The 15448-nt window shown below is 49.7% G+C and overlaps 1 protein-coding gene across 2 annotated transcripts in view; it reads left to right on the forward strand.

Annotated features, from left to right (window-relative positions):
• The first annotated feature begins 1019 nt into the window (after positions 1-1019).
• Positions 1020-15448, forward strand: part of ADGRL1 (adhesion G protein-coupled receptor L1) — a 64882-nt gene continuing 50453 nt past the window's right edge. The window contains exon 1 of one of the 2 annotated variants that reach the window (XM_036756039.1): positions 1020-1236. The gene's annotated coding sequence lies outside the window, so the exon portion shown is untranslated. The remainder of the gene's footprint in view (positions 1237-15448) is intronic. The other variant, XM_036756048.1, reaches the window with a different exon arrangement.

Below are 15448 nucleotides of genomic sequence, written 5' to 3' on the forward strand. Positions count from 1 at the left end.
TTCTCCCTTTCCCGAGAAAGCCGTTCCGTATTTTTCTTGCCCACCCCACCCCCACTAAGCACGTAACATTCTCTCTACCTAATTTTTCCTAGGGCGGGGAAAAGACCTGACGGAAGGGGGGGAGGGGAGGAAGAAGAAATCCAAGCCGTGTTTTTGTTTTTTCCCTCGCTGCACCGGTGCTGGTTGCAACGGCCCCGGTCCTGTCGGCTGCTCCAGGCCGAGTTTTGGAGTTACCTGCTGCCCCCCTTCCTTCTCCTCCCCTCCCGTAGCGGGTGCGCTGGGGAGCGGAGAGAGCAGGCAGGCGGCTTGTCATTGCTGTGTCCGGGCGCCGGCTCTATCCGTTCATCCCGAGGTGCAAAAGGGGGCCAGGGCCCCAGCGCCCCCCTCCGCCCCAGCTCCGCCCCTCCCCTCCGCCATGCAACGCGCTGCCAGCCACTGTCTCCTCCTCTAGCCGACCCCCCTTTCCCCGAGCTCCTCCATTAGCTCCGCGCCCCCTCCCCCCAGGTCCCCCGCTCGCTTGGAGCCCCCCGCGGGCACTGCAGGGAGCTCGAGCCGTAGCCTCCGCAGCAGCAGCAGCAGCAGCCCCGGCAGCTGTCCTGGGACCCGGGCCCCCCCGCAGTTTCTCAGCCGCAGAGGAGGCCCCGGCGGATGGCTGAGCGGGAGTCCCGGAGCGGCCTCGCCCGGCTGGGGGCAGCGGGCGGGGGGCTGGAGCTGCCCCGTTAACCCCTTCGCCGCCGCTGCCGCCGCCGCCGCCACCGCCGCCGCCGTCGGGGGGGGGGGCGGGGGGGAGTCGGCTGGACTCACACGTGCCGCCGCCGCCGCCGTCGGGGGAGCCGAGAGAAGGCGGGGGAGAGATGCTGCCCGCTTGTGTCGCTGCCGCCTCGCCCCAGCCCCGGGCCCCGGAGCCCTGACGCTGCCCACCCCCCTCCCCCCGCTCCCTCCCACACCAGGGGGGAGAAAGACCCACTCGCCCAGATCTTCGCCTCCAGCCCCGGAGCCCGCGCCCCCTCCCCATCCCCAGCCCGGGAGTGGATTGTCAAATTCGATTTTTTCCCCCCGCTAAATTTTTGGTGGTGGTGGCGGTGGGCTGGGGGAGGGGAGCCCCGGAGCCCGCCCTCTCTCCGCCACCACCCCCCTTCCTCGGCTCCGGGAGATGTGCCGGGCGGGGGGCCCGGGGACGAGAAGCCGCAGGAGAGAGGAGAGGACTGGCGAGGAGAGCGAGCCGCCCCTGGACAGGTGAGTGTCCACTCCGGGGCTAGAGGGACATGGAGGAGGGGACGTCACACCTGGGCCAGGTGTCTGGGGCACACGGATCGGGAGAGCTTAGTCTGCCCCCTGCCCACGTCCGGGTCTTGCCCCTATGCGGAGGATGGGAGCGAGGCGAGGAAGGGCGTGGGGGAGGGGGATGGATGGGATGTAGTCTTGTCTGGAAAGGGGGTGGCTGGATGGGGGTTCAAATCATTTTTGCATCTATTCGGGGGTGGGGAGAATCGGGGGCGTTGTAGCCGCAGAGCTGTTCATGGGAAGCCTATGGGGTTGCTATCGCCGCGGAGCTGGGCACCAGCTGTGAGCTAGCCGAGGTGCTGGCGCGGGCTGGGGTTGGGGAGGCGGGGGAATGGGGGGGAGGTGCGGAAAAGAGAGGCAGCGTCGATCCGCGGTGTGACACTAGCCGGGAAAGCGAGGCTGGGTCTGGGTGTCTATGCCTGAATGTATCTTTGTGTATCCGAGTGCTCGTGTGTGTGTGTGTGTGTGTGTGTGTGTGTGTGTGTGCATGTGTGTGCATGTGTATCTGGTTCTGCCATCCTGTGTCTTTGTGTGTATGTATGTACCGGCTGGTGTCCGTGTGGCTGTGATGGTGTGTTCGCCCTGGCTGTGTGGGTGTCTGGTTGTGTGTCTCTTCGATCTGTGTCTTCCAACCCTTGGAGGGGCTGTCAAGGGCTGATTCCGCAGGATGCTTTTGAATATACATATACATACCTGTGTGTATATATGTACATATATACATATATATGTTCCTTTTTGGTTGTTTTTCTCTGAGAGGAGGGGGGGAGTGATTGGGGGAGGGGTTGTCTGGGTGTCGTGGCGGCGTCTCCTGCTAGAGGCTCCCCTCCCGCCTGCCGCTGCGGTCCCCCAAGGAACGTGCTGTAGACCTGAGCACAGGCCCGGGCTTCTGGGGTGGGATTGCTCTGTCGGGCTAGGAAGAGTGGAAAAGGTAGCTTGGTCGCCTGTTTCTGCCTTTGATTGCTGTTAGACCCCTGCATCTGCTTCCCCCTCGATCTGCAACTGGGGGAGGAGGGTGTCAATCATGCCCCCCACCCCCATGCTCTAGTCCCTGAAATGTCAGGTTTAGGAAAGGGGAAAGGAATGGTTTCCCAACCACCCCCACCCCAACCTTACCCTGGATTGTGTGAGGGAGAGGGAATTGGTCTTATTCCTCTCTAAGACTCCCAACCATAAGAGGGTCTTGAGAGCTCAGGGGGGAGCTAGGCACAACCACTGAAAAGGTGACTGAAGGGAGGGGGGAGACGACATTTGTCTGTCTGTGTCCTGTGTCCTGTGTCCTGAAGCAGAGAGACGTGTAACACCTCTCTTCATACCCAATCCCACCAAAAATGAATATTCCCTAACCTTGTGCACACCTCAACTCCTTATTCCCCCATAGGAGCACAAACCCAACCCTTCCATACCCAGCACAGGTATACAGCCCTCCCTGCTCCCACACACACCTCAATCTTTATACAGATATGGAAAATTTAACAAACCATTGTTAAGCACCTACAAGAGTGCAAGGCCTTGTATTCCATTAGGGTTACAAAGATGGAAAAAGTCTCTGCCCTCGAAGAGGTTACAGTTTAGTAGGAGGAAAGGACATACACACATAGAATACAGGCATATACCACCTCTACTTCAAACCCCACCCCCCCACATACACACCCAACACCAAGTAAATGCCCCTGCCAATCACCTTCCCCACAATCTCCTACCAAACAGGGCAGACTCCCTTCTCCCATGTTTGGAGAGAGACCCTTGGAATCTTGTTTCCTCTCCCCAGACCAGAGGATCTGCCCCATGAGGAAATCACTTCAGTGGAGTGAGATGGGTAGCAGGATTCTGGCCATAATGGTTCATCTCTGGCTCTTCTTCCTTTCAAGGATCTACATCTTGACCCTAGCCTATCCCCCAAGCCCTTAGGGAAGTCCTTTTCTGGGCTCTCAGTTTTCTCTTTTGTCACACGAAGGGTTTGGATTAAAGCTGTTCCAAATCCTATGACCCCTTCTTTTCCTTTATTTCTCCCCCACCCTGTTTCTGATAGCTCTGTCTTTCCATCTCCAAACATGTGGGGTGTGGACACTGGGGCGTGGGGGATAAAATGGATGCCAATATGGCTGCTTCTTTCCTTCTCTCCCTCCCTATCCTATTCCCCATATAATAAGCCCCCTGTCACTCAATGAGAGGCTGGGGCCATGGGGGAAGGTCTCAGGGCAGGTAGGCAGGAAGAGAAGGGTCAGTGTGCTTTCTAAACACTGAGAGTATGGTCCCTAGGGTCTTTGGATGTGGCCTTGATACCTTCTGCCTTAGACTCTACACCCCACCCCCTTCCCATCCCAAACCCACTCCTCATCTACCTCTGGCCTCAGCCCCTAGATAGTGGCCTAAAAGCCTTCTCCCAGAAAATTCCCAGCACTCTCTGCTGCTCTATTCCACTGTGCCCCTGTCTTCCTCTTTTCCTCAGACCATCTCCCCTTTCCCATAGGGTGGTGGGAAGAGACTTCTGCCCTGGCTAGCTTCCTGGCTCCCTCCTTACTCCATCCCGGCCCTTCCCAAATCCAGTTCCTTTGCTTTTCCTGCTGAAAGTCTGAGTAAAGGAGTACAGACACCTTTCTTGACATTGGGGTGGTGTGCCTTCCCCTTCCATTGTCAGCTAGCCCCAAGGTCCCTCTCCCTTATCCCCCTTCACCTTATCTATACCTTGGGTCCAGTTGTCCTTTTGGGGTGGGGGATCCCCAGTACTAACTCAGGTCAGACCCAGGTCTTAGAGGGTGGGTGACTTCTCCCCTTCTCCCACTCACTCCTCCCTCTAATGCCAAATTTATTACTTAAAAGTAGGATGAAAACAGGGAGAATAAAAGAAGGAATACAACCTTCATTATCATATCGAGAAAATTATCCGTGATTTCCCTAACTAGCAATTTGCCTGCCATGCCGTTCAGCGCTGACTTGCCCATTAATTACAGAGATGAAAAATCATCTGGAAAGAGGGAAAAGGAACTAATTCGATCCCTCGCCAGCGACAATCAGTACCCATGCACACAGACACGCCACCACATACGTGTGCACGCACATGCGTGGGCCTCTCCCTCCCACTCTCATTCTAGTGACTCGGTGGCCATCTCTTTCCTTCCCTTTCTGCTTCCTGTCCCTCCTCCCTTCCTCTCCCACTCCCAGCCTTATAGATGGTGACTACTGTGAACATGTCAATGTCTGATGGGAACTCCTGACCCCACACCCTTGGGTGCCGAGATGAGCTTTTTTGTGTGAATACCTCCCTCTACTTATTTGTCTGGGAACACCTCATATGTCCCATGCTTCTCTGGGCAGAGCAGGCATATTCCCTTGTGCCCTTGAGCCCTTCTGTGAGTGTGGGGATAGAGGACCAGGAGGCAAAGTGTCTCAGTTCCCAAAGAATGCTAGTGAGCTACTCACTGGTCGGGAACCCTGGGGCATGGAGAACCTCAGGAGGGGAAAGCTTAGGAAGGAGGCAGGCAGGCTATCTAGCCTGGAGGGCTACCTGCTGAGCCAGTGAAAACCAGATTCAGCCCAGGAATTGTGTGACTGATCTGCTATGTGTATACTATATGTGGGGGGCAAGAGGTGGGTAGATAACTATGTCTCCGGTGTCTTTACATAAGTATGTGTGCATCTATATGTATGTCTTTGTATGTGGTTGCATGTTTGCCTGGGTTTGAACATGCATGTGTGTACACGTGATCCATGTATAAGCCAGGCACACCTAACATGAGATGCTAGCTCAGTAAGAAGACCTGAATTCCAATCCCAGCTTTGTTATTTAGGAGCTGTGTGGTCTTGGGCAGGTCACTTTCCTTCTCTGGGCCCCAGTTTCCTCATCTGTAAAATTAGGCTAAACTAGATGTTTTCTAAGGCCCCTCTCAGATTTATGGCAATGAAAATTGAGATTTAAATCAACAAACACTTATTAATTTCCATCTGTGTGCCAGACACCATGCTAGGCACTTCAGAAGAGGAAGAAAACGCGAGCGGGCGCGCGCGCGCGCGGGCGCGCGCGCACACACACACACACACACACACACCAATTCTATCTACTCTGAGCCCTCCTTTCCCTTTGCAAGTTGTCTGTGGGCTCCCGACCCCTCCCCCATTCCAGCGGGATACTACCGTGGCCAAGGACACGGGAGGATCTGGTTTCAGTGTGGGCTATGCTGCCCTGGGCTTCGATTTCCAGACAGCAGACAGCAGACAGCCTACCCTCCCCCGACCCCTGCCCCTGGGGAGGGGGGACCTGAGTCTCCCTGAGAACAGGGAGTGTCTTACAGGGGACCTCCCTCTTCTGGGATTCCCTGGGTCTAGGTTCTGTAGGTGGACAAAGGTGGAGGGGTGGGCCAGTGGGTTGAAAGCAAGGGGCAGAAAGTGGGATAACTAGCTCTGGGGGGAAGCAGTCAGAGGGGATGCTTGGGCTGGAGACTCCAGATACCTGAGTGTCTGCTTCCACTGCCCTAGTAGAGAGGCTTTTCCTTTCTCTCCTCAGCTTCCCCTGAAGCTAGGGGGTGAGGGGTAGGGAAGGAATGGCCAGTCCATGGGAATAAATCAGAGTCTATTCCACTGGGAGAAATCAGAGGCTGTAGCAGTGGGCTGAGCTATCTCTGGCCAGTCCTCTGTGTCTCTTTAGAGAGGAGGGAGGGAGGAGGGGGGAGAAAAAAAAAGCAGAATTCTCATTTTTCTAGCATTCTAAGATTTACGAAGCATTTTCCTCACTTCAGTCCTGTGAGGTAGGTCATGAAAGAATTACTCTTCCACCTGACAGATGGAGAAACTGAGGTTTAAAGAAATCATACAGCGAGTGCCACAGAGAGCAACGGGACAGTTTAAGGGGAGTCGGGGAGCCAGCCCAGCTTTCTTGTTTTGGAGATAGAGGGGTTCAAAGAGAAAGAGAAGAGAGCATGGCCCTTTGGCTTGATCAGTCCAACTAAACTCCAATCTGGACCTGTCTGTCTGTCCTCTGAGAGCAGGTTTATGCCTTTTTCGATGTCTGTTAAAGACTGTTAAAAATGAAAGAAGATAGGCAGCTCTTGAATGGAAGCTATGTAAATCTGGTGGGCCCCTACCCAATAACACCCAAGGTCAATCGGAGCTAGATCAGACTGGGCACACAAAATCTGACAGCTTCTGCCCTGATCCTCTCATCTTCCTCAGTAGGGAGCATGGCTTGCCCTTGGGGGTGTAGTGTAATGAAAAAAGCATTGGATTTGGAGTCAAAGGACTTGGATTCAAGTCCTGCCCTTGTTTCTTACTAGCTGTATGACCTTGGGTAGGTCACTTAACCCCTCCAGGCCTCAGTTTTCTCTCTAAGATGAGAAGGTTGGGTAAGATGATCTCTAATGTCTCCCTAACTCTAAATCCTAGACTTCCCTTTTTTTTTTTTTTTTGAGGTGATCGGGGGTTAAGTAACTTGCCCAGGGTCACACAGCTAGTAAGTGTCTGAGGCTGGATTTGAACTCAGGTCCTCCTGACTTCAGGGCTGGTGCTCTATCTACTGTGCCACCTAGCTGCCCCAAGCCCACACTTCCAAGAGAGAACTACCTTCTGTCACAACCACTACCAGGATCAGGAAGGCCTCTGGGAGCTGAAAGGGATATTGGTTAGGACAGAAGGGGAAGAGGGGGCATTATCCCTGTGGATTATGTCTGGGTAGAACAGGGACTCCATTTGTAAATGTCCATCTCAAGGTGCTAGCCCCGCTCTCCTATCCCTGGGGCAGACACATGAGGCAGAGAAAATGAGAGAAGGTATAGGGCAGGGAGCTCTGATTTGGGTTCAGAGGTCCTGGGTTCAGATCCTGACTCTGCTACTTACTTCTGTGACCTTGGGAAATTATTTTCCTTTCTTGGGCCTTAGTTTCATCTAATTTTAAATGAAGAGGTCCATGATCTCTAAGGTCTCTTCCAGATCTGACCTGGCCTCAGAGAAGAAATTTCCCAAGGAGAAAGGAAGGAATAGAACTATACAGGGAACCTAGGGCCCATTCTCAGCTAACCAAATCTAGATGTTCTGGGCTCCAGGCCTTTCTCTCAGGGATTAGAGGAGGTTCCCACTGTTCCTTCTCTGCCTCCTTGCTCTCAGCACTATTTGCCCTTCCTGGGATGAACTTAGGAACCTTGTGACCAGCAGTGGATTTTCCCCAGGATAAAGATCTGCATCAGAAGTGGATAGAGAAGCTACCTGTGCCTTGCTCCCTAGCCCCACCAAGGCAGAACCCTAGCACTCAATCAGACCAGGTGGAGGAGGAAGGCTGAGCGAAAGGTGCCCAGGGATCGAGACACCTTGGCCCAACCAAGACAACTCTGGAATCACTGCCCTCTACTTCATCGTCATCTTTCCTGTAGCCCATAGTGGTGATGGTGGTCACCTAAAGGGTTTGGGGAGCCAAGCAAGCCATTAAGGCCTTGCCTGGTTCATCCCATCTCTTTTCTCTCTGCTTGACACCAGCCCTCCAAATCTCTCCTTTGCTATTCGTTCTTGTTATCTTTCCCTCTCCCAGTTTCTAGAGGGAGTCCTGAACAGAGTTACTTATCCTAGGTTCCCTCCCCCCACCCCCGCCCAGGTCCTCTGTGGCTTCTCTGCTCCAGCCATACCATTATCCTCATTATGCCCCCAAATCTTACCCTTCTCCTACCCTAAAGCCTGGAACAATGACCCTTCATCCTCTGCCTACTGAAACCAAAGTCTTCAAGGACCTAGTCAAGCCCTATCTTCTCTAAAACGCCTTCCTTACTCCACCCCTAGACCCAGTCAGAAATGACCTTACTTCCTACCTGGTAACACACATGGCACTCAGTACAGTGACTTCCACCTAGTAGATGCTTAATAAACTCTGCCACTGACTTCTTGTGAGACCCTGGGGAACTCCCATCCAAGTCCTTCCTCTGAATTTCATTGCCCATGTGATCTTGGATAAGTTACTTTACTTCTCTGGGACTCAGTTTCCTCATCTGTAAAATGGTCTCTGGGGTCCCTTTCAACTCTAGATCTATGATCCTTTTCTGAGCTTCAGTTTCCTCCTCTGAATGATGAAGGGGTTGGACCCAACGATCTCTAAGGACCCTGCTAGCTCTAGAGTCTATGATGCTGTGGCTGAAAACTCTAAGAGGACAGGGATGGTGAGCCTTCCTACCATACAGAGGGCACGTGTACTGAATGGGTGAGAGAATGGCTTGGGTGGGAGAGGGGCGATATAAGTGACAGCTCCCCCTTTCATTGTCTTCAGTTCCAGTCAGCTGAGCTCCCTAATATGCTCAGAGCTGTGCCAGAGTACAAACAGACTGGGTCAAGGAGACCAGAGGGAAAAAACGCATCCTTGCATCTTAAGGAGCTTATGTTAATTTGGAGGCGGGGGTCACTTAGACTCACATCTGGAACATCCAGAGAACAGTACAAGGGGATGTTCTGTATCTTAATGAGCTGTTTGAGAATGGGGAGGGTTCTGAGGGGAAACTGGGCTCCAGAGAGAGCCCTGTAGGCCTTATGAGTTAGTCTTGGAGCAGATGTGACTTAGGCTGGGCTTTGAAGGCTCCAGAGGATTGGGGGAGTGGTATGAGCAAAGACTGGAATAAGTGGGGCCTCTGTGGAGTGGTGAGCCCAATGACTGAGTACCTTAATGGAGCAACAGAAAGAATATTGGCTCTGTAGTCCAACAGGACCTAGCCTCAAATCTCAACTCTGCTACTTGCCATTTGCGTGACCTTGGACAAATCACTTAACGACTCTGGATGCCTGTGATCACATCTATAAAATGAGAGGCTGACTCGATCATCTCTAAGGTACCTCTTGGCTTTAAGATCTATGAACCTATGGGTCTCATCATTCTTTATCGATGACTTGGATGAAATCATAGATTAATTCATTTGTTGTTGTTCAGCCGTTTCTCAATTGTCTCTTCATGACCCCGTTTGGGGTTTTCTTGGCAAAGACAATAGAGTAAATTGCCATTTCCTTCTCCAGCTCATTTAACAGATGAGGAAACTGAGACAAACAGGGTGAAGTGACTTGCCCAGAGTCACACAGCTAGTAAGTGTCTGAGGCTGGCTTTGAACTCATGGAGATGAGTCTTCCTGACTCCAAGGCCTGTACTCTATCTGCCATAACACTTATCTGCCCCCAAATTAATTCACGTATTATGTATTTAGTCCCTGCTGTGTACAGAAATACTGTGCTAGGGGGCTGCAAGTGCAATAAAATTGATATCCCTGCCCTCATGGACTTCACAGTCAAATAAGGGGATAACACACGAACACATGCCTGTAATATCCAATGTTATAGGAGAGTTGAACGAGGTATGAAGTAGAGTGATATGTGAGGTCCAAATGGGAAGATAGTTACTGACCAGAGTCAAACACGTCCATGCTCTAGAAGGAAAGAAGCATTTATTAAATACTTACTAAATGCTGGGCACTGCACTAAGCCTTTTACAAATATTATCTCATTTGGTTCTCGTAACAACCCACTGAGGTAGGAGCTACTATTATTTTACAGATAAGGAAACCGAGGCAGGCAAGGGTCAAACAGCTTGCCCAGAATCACTCCGTTAAGGGTGAATTTGAACTCAGGTCTTCCTGTCTCCAGGCCCATTGCCTTAACTACCTAGCTGCCATTCCCCAGTAGAATGTATGCTCCTTGAGGACAAGGGTACTTTGTTTTTGTCTTTATGCCTGGCATAATGCCCTCTACTTGTCAGGCACTTAATAAATGTTTGGTCAATTGTATTAATCAGGGAGGAAGTAGAATTTGAGCTAAATTTTAAAAGATGGGTAGAAATTTAATAGGCAGAAAAGGGGAAGGAGGGTATTGCAGTCATAGTGAATATCCTGAACAAAGGTATAGAGGCAGGCGGGCATCTCATTCATTTAGGGAACAAAGACTAACTCAGTTGGGCTAGAGCAAGGGTTCTTCATTTTTTGTGTATGTCATGGATCCCCTTGGCAATCAGTCAGGTGAAACCTATTTATCCCCTCTCAGAATCATGTTTTTTTAATGCACAAAACAATACACCAGGTGGCCGAAGAAACCAAAGCTTAGTGAAAATAATATTTTTCCCACCCAAGTTCATGGACCCTCAGAAATCTATCAAAGGACCGGGACTCCATGAACTCCAGGTGAAGGAGCCCTGGGTTAGAGCATAGCTATCATGCTTATCAAAATTCCAGATGACATGAAGCTAGAAGAGAGAGTTAATACACTGGATAACTGAATCATGAAAGAAGGGGAAAGGAATAAGCATTTATATAATGCCTATATTATCTCATATAACCGACAAGGATTTCGATAAACTGAAATGATGGGTCACTGAATAGGGGTAAATGTAAAGTTCCACATCTAGGTATCAAAAGTCAATTGCACAAACTCAAAATGGTGGTGCTATGGCTAGACAACACTTCTTGTGCAAAAAGTTCGGGGTGGGGGGTGGTTTGGTGGACTCTAATATCAATCTGAGTTGACTATATCATGGCAATTAAAAAGAATTTTAGGTTGCATGAATAAAAGCATGGTATTCAGAAAAGGGGAGGTGATGGTCCCACTGTCCTCTGCTTTGATCAGAACACATTTGGAATACTATATTCTGTTCTGGATACTGACAGACTGGCATTATAACCAGAGAAGGGCAACCAGGATGGTGAAGGGGCTTGAAGTCATGTCAAGTAAGAATTAAAGGTATAGAGTTGGAAAGGATTGTAGAGGTTGTCTACTGCAACAACTTTGTTTTATAGATGAAAATAATGAGGCCCACAGAGGTGAAATGACTTGGTTTGAGTCATACAGGTGGCAAATGACAGCACCAGGATGTGAACCCTGGTATTCTGGCTTTGGATCCTTTAGGGTGTTTGCCTCTCTATCAGTTGAAGGAGCTGAGTATGTTTAAGAAGGTAAGATTGAGGGGAAACATAATAGCTGTCTTCCAGTACTAAGGGAGGATTTGACTTGTTTTGGTCCAAAGAGATCAGAGCTAGGAAACAGAGGAAGGGGCTAGGGAACTGGCGGAGAGGCAGATTAGGGCTGACCCAAATGGACAAATAGAATAGGTGGTTTTGGGAGATAGTGAAACATCAGACACTGGGGCTGTTCCATGGGAGGCTGGAGGAGGAAGAGTTGTTGGGGTAGTGCAAGAGGGGTATGGGATATAGGTATAGGACAACACTGCACAGGCCCTGTCTAATCTTGAGAGTCTGTGATTCTGACTGGACAGGAAGACTGTGGAAAGAAAATATTGTGAGAGGTAGGTTCAGGGTCAATGGGGGACGGAGGGCCTGGAATGGCAACCCAAGGAGTCTAGGCTTGATCTTAGGCATCTATACCACAATTTGTTTTTCCAACATGGAGCCATTGAAACCCTAAGTGAAGAGAATGGAAGTGGGAGAGGAGGTGAAGTAACCAGTGGAAAGTAGGGTTTTCAAAGAACAAATATGATCAATTGAGGATGGAGATGAAGGAAAAAAGACTCTTACCCCTTACTGTTTGGTCACTTTTCCTGGCTACCCACTCTCTTTCCAGTTCCAGGTATCCTGTCTTGGGCCCACCTCTCTCCCCCCCACTCTGCCCCCCCCCGACAGTTGAGAAGGTTGGACTCCAGTGGACTGGAGTGGAATATAAGCTCTTTGAGGTCAGGGCTTGATGTGTGTGTGTATATGTGTGTGTGTGTGTGTGTGTGTGTGTGTGTGTGTATGTGTTTGTATTCCCAATGCCTAGCACTATGCCTTACATATCATAGGCACTTAATAAGTGTTTCTTGAATTTAATTAAATTGGCTCCCTAGGAAGCCCAGGGAAGGGAGGCAAGGTGAGGGAACCTAGAGTTTTAGAGCTAGAAAGGACCATAGCCACCACCCATTCTAACCCAATCAATCATTTTACAGATTTAGAAACCGAACCCAGAGAGAAGAGACTTAGGGTCTCAGGATAACAGATTTAGAGCTGGGAGGGGCCTCAGAGACCATCTAGCCTAGAGGTTTGCATCAGTGTTCACTCTGCATGAATAGTCCCCAATGTTTAGAATATATTCCCTTGTGACCTCCACCTTTTAGAACCCTTTACTCCCTTCCTAGCACAGCTCATCTCCCTCCTGTTTTGCATTCTAGGCCCCTTAAACAGCCTGGTGAAGCCTATGGACCCCTCTTCAGAGTAGTGTTTTTAAATACATAAAATAAAATACATTGGATTACAAAAGAAAACAATTATCCTGAAATACAGTCATCAAAAAAAAAATTTTTTTAAAAACAAGTTCACAGACCCCAGGTTAAGAACCTTCAGTCTACAATTTACAGATGAAGAAGTAGAGATGGAACAGTTAAGTGACTTGCCCAAGGTCACAGAGCCAATAGGTGTTAATGTGACAGGAGTCTAGGAAAAAAGGTGATAAACCCTGAGTCAGAGTGGGGTCAGTCTAAGTGGAGAGAAGGACCCTTCCTGAGGACTGGGCTATGCTGGGGCTTTTTGGGAAAGGTGAGGCTGCCTAGAATATGTGCTGTGGTTTTAAATTCAAGCAAGTGTCCTTGATACTGAAAGTCAGGATATTGAAAGCCAGAATGGTAAATGGGCCTACACATTATGCTTTATGAGGAAGGAGCAATTGGAAGAAGTAGGCATGTTTAGCCTGGAGAAGACTCAGAGGAGATGTCATAGCTGCCTCCAAAAATCTGAAGAGTTATCATTTGTAAAAAAAGTATTAGACTTTGCTTCTTGGCCACCAAATTTGGCAGAATTAAGAGTAATAGGTGATAGTCGCACAGGCAAGTTTAGGCAGGATGTGAGGGAAAACCTCTTGAAAATCTGAATTGTCCCAAAGTGGAATGGGTAAGGGCTGCCCTGAGCTCTCTGAGGGCTGGGACAGTCTTTTGTCCTACCTGTATCCCCAGTTCAGTGCCTGGCACATAGGAGTCCTTTCATAAATATTTATTAACTGACTGACTGGGTTCTCTTCTTCCCCTAGACTCTCTTCCTTGGTAATCTAAAAAAAAGCCCACAGGCTCAATTATCTTCTCTGTGTAGACAACCTCCATATTTATATATCCAACTCTAATCTTTCTCCCAATCTATAGTCCCGAATTTCTAACAGATTGTTGGAAAACTCCAACTGGATGTCCCACAGGCAACTCATACTCAGCTTGTCCAAAATGGAACTCACTGTTGCCCCAAATACCCATCCTTTCTCTAAAATTTCCCTGGTTCTGTTGAGGGGACCCCACCATCCTTCCAGTCACTCTGGTTCACAACCTTGGACCATTCTCAGTTCCTCCTTCTCCTTATATCCATTTGATCACCAAGCCTTGTTGATCCTACCTCTGAGACATCTCTCTCATGTGTTCCTTTCTCCCTATTCACATAGCCTCTATACTATTCTAGCCACTAATCACTCCATGACTGTTCTATTTCAATAGCCTTCTAATTGGTTCCCTTGTCTCTAGTCTCTCCCCTGTTCAATCTGTTTTCCATGCAGCTGCTGAATTGATATTCTTAAAACACATATAATACCATGTCACCCCCACTCTAGAATTTTCAATGACTCGCTATTGCCTCTAGGATCAACAGGCTCCTCAGCTGAGCATTTAAAACTTTCCATGATCTGACTCCCACCTACCTTTCCAATCATTCCATATTACTCCCTTAATATACTCTCCATTCTAGTCGCTGCTGTTGATTGTCCTTTGTTCTCGAAGAGGACCAAGACATCTTCATTTTGGTTAAAGCAACCTGCGCTAGCAGCTTCTGAATACCTAGCATTTCACCCATCTCCAGCCCTTTTGCCTTGCCCAAGTGGTTCCCCCATGTCTGAAATGTACCCCCTCCTCACCTCCACGCTTTAGGATTCCTAGCTTCCTTCACTACACACTTCTAGTGCTACCCTTCCCTGCTGTGTTATTCCCTCTTCCCCTTTGTATGTACTTTGCACTTACTTATCTCTCCCCACTACCACCTCAGTAAGAATGTGAGCTACCTGAGGGCAGGGGCTATTTCATATGGTCTTTGCATCCATAACCCACCATGGCAGCATAAATGTTTAATAAATGTTTATTGAATTGGACTGGGAGACTGGATGATTACTTGTTGGGTAGTCTGTAAAAGGAAGCCTTCTTCAGCTACTGGAAGGACTATGGCCTCAAGGTCTCATCCAGCTCCAAGATTCTATGATTCCATGAGAGGAAGCATGTGAGATAAAGGACAAGGCACCTGGAGATAGGCCTCAGTCCAAGCCCTGGCTCTGCCAACCTCCTAGCTATGTGACTTTGGGCAAACCTCTCTGGGCCTTGGTTTCCTCATCTATAAAATGGGGGGATACAGGTAGGAAATATCAGATGAGCTAAAACTATAAAGCATATAATACTAATACGTGCAGTGGTGGGAATAGTAATGCTAACATAATAATATTAGTAATATTATTACAATACTAAATGTAATACTAAAGAGCTCTATAAATGTGAGTTGCCTGGAGTTGATTAGCTGGGGGCTAGAATTCACTGGAGGCCTCCGCAGAGGCCCTGGATGAGAAGTGGGACTAATAGACACGAGGGAGAAATAGAAAGGAAAGGACAGACAAATCCGGGCAGGGGTGCAGGGGGAGTGTTTAGGGTCCGAGGAGTCTTGGAATGAGTGTCTGAGCTGAGGTGGATGGATCATGGAGCAAGATTAGAGTCAGGAGGAGCCTCAGAAGGCAAGAGGTTGAGGCGGGGGAGCCTGCATAGGCACCCAGCCCCATTCTCCCCCGCAGCACTTGAAGGCCTGTGAAGCCAAGAGAGTTGCTATGGTAACTGGCTTCTGAAGCTGGTTAAGTGAGGGGGGGGTAATGCTGAAGCAGTCTGTTCACCTCCTGTCACCCTCCCTCCTCCTTCTCAACTGGGCCCCACCCACCCTTGCTGAGGACAGAGCCTGGGTCAGGGGTGTGCTCAGTAAGCCCCACGGGAATGACCAACTTTCCTATGACAGAATCACAAACTGTTAGAGCTGGATAGTCCAACTCTCCCATTTTACAGATGAAGTTGAAGCCCTGAGATGGTGACTTGGCCAAGAATGCACACAGTCAGTAAGTAGCCAAGCCAGGAATTCACATGCAGGACTGACTCTTTTTACCTCACCATATGGTGTGGTTAAGCCTCTTTGTCTCCTACCCACTCCCCATCCCAGTCACTCCTTGGTCCTCTGACCTCTTA

This window comes from Trichosurus vulpecula, chromosome 1, assembly GCF_011100635.1.
Source record: "Trichosurus vulpecula isolate mTriVul1 chromosome 1, mTriVul1.pri, whole genome shotgun sequence".
NCBI lineage: Eukaryota > Metazoa > Chordata > Mammalia > Diprotodontia > Phalangeridae > Trichosurus > Trichosurus vulpecula.